The sequence below is a fragment of the Gorilla gorilla genome, chromosome 16 (genome assembly GCF_029281585.2).
Source record: "Gorilla gorilla gorilla isolate KB3781 chromosome 16, NHGRI_mGorGor1-v2.1_pri, whole genome shotgun sequence".
NCBI lineage: Eukaryota > Metazoa > Chordata > Mammalia > Primates > Hominidae > Gorilla > Gorilla gorilla.
In genome coordinates this window covers 94641057-94642598 of record NC_073240.2, presented here as the reverse complement: position 1 = coordinate 94642598, position 1542 = coordinate 94641057, and the positions used below count along the sequence as shown (strand labels likewise).

Here is a 1542-nt window from a genome sequence, read left to right as displayed (position 1 = left end):
CAACAATGATAGACTGGATTAAGAAAATGTGGCACATATACACCATGGAATACTATGCAGCCATAAAAAATGATGAGTTCATGTCCTTTGTAGGGACATGGATGAAATTGGAAATCATCATTCTCAGTAAACTATCGCAAGAACAAAAAACCAAACACCGCATATTCTCACTCATAGGTGGGAATTGAACAATGAGATCACATGGACACAGGAAGGGGAACATCACACTCTGGGGACTGTTGTGGGGTGGGGGGAGGGGGGCGGGATAGCATTGGGAGATATACCTAATGCTAGATGACGAGTTAGTGGGTGCAGCGCACCAGCATGGCTCATGTATACGTATGTAACTAACCTGCACAATGTGCACATTTACCCTAAAACTTAAAGTATAATAAAAAAAATATAAATTAAAAAAAAGAACCCAGCCAACCCACAGAGGGCAGGGAGGGGGCGAGCTGTGAGGAGAGCGGACCCAAGAACCATGTCTACGCGTGAGTCCTTTAACCCCGAAAGTTAGGAATTGGACAAGAGCTTCCGGCTAACCAGATTCACTGAACTGAAGGGCACAGGCTGCAAAGTGCCGCAAGATATCCTGCAAAAATTGCTGTAATCTTTATAGGAGAACCACTTCCAAGAAGATGAGCAGTTTCTGGGAGCCGTTACGCCAAGGCTTGGCATTGGAATGGATACTCGTGTCATTCCTTTGAGGCACGGTGGGCTTTCCTTGGTTCAAACCACAGATTACATTTACCGGATCGTAGACGACCCTTCCATGATGGGCAGGATAGCAGGTGCCAGTGTCTTCAGTGACCTCTACGCAATGTGGGTCACGGAATGTGACAATATGCTGATGCTCCTTGGAGTCAGTCATAAAATGACCGACAGGGAAAGGGATAAAATGATGTCTCTGATTATCCAGGGTTTTAAAGATGCAGCTGAGGAACCAGGAACATCTGTAATGGGCGGCCAAACCATACTAAACCCCTGGATTGCCCTGGGAGGAGTCACTACCACTGTCTGCCAGCCCAATGAATTTATCATGGCCAGCCCCAAGTTGGACCAGCAACAGGGGATGGTGTTCCCTCCTGGGATCTGTGAGGCAGCAGCTGAAGGACAGATAAATTTGAAGTTGGAGAAGACCTACACATGCACCACATCCCTAACCTGCAGAGGCCTGGAGATACAGTATTAGAGTCCAGCCCCTCTGACAACCCAGAGGTATCTACTGAGCATTTTATTCAGCAACAACGTTCATGCTCCTTAATGACAGCACGGCCGGCCAGCCTCATCTTACAATAAAATTTTGAGTACAACTATACTACCAAGGGAGACACTCCTTTATTCTAAAATTATTTCAGCCATTTGGTTGCCCTCTTCAGCAATCAGTTTAAGAAATTGGGGCCAGGCGCGGTGGCTCATGCCTGTAATCCCAGCACTTTGGGAGGCCGAGGCGGCGGATCACGAGGTCAGGAGATCAAGACCATCCTGGCTAACACAGTGAAACCCCGTCTCTACTAAGAATACAAAAAAAATTAGCCGGGC

At 47.1% G+C, this 1542-nt stretch overlaps 1 pseudogene; it reads left to right on the top strand.

Annotated features, from left to right (window-relative positions):
* The first annotated feature begins 481 nt into the window (after positions 1-481).
* Positions 482-1192, top strand: LOC101144673 (selenide, water dikinase 1-like; annotated as a pseudogene).
* Positions 1193-1542: the final 350 nt, after the last annotated feature.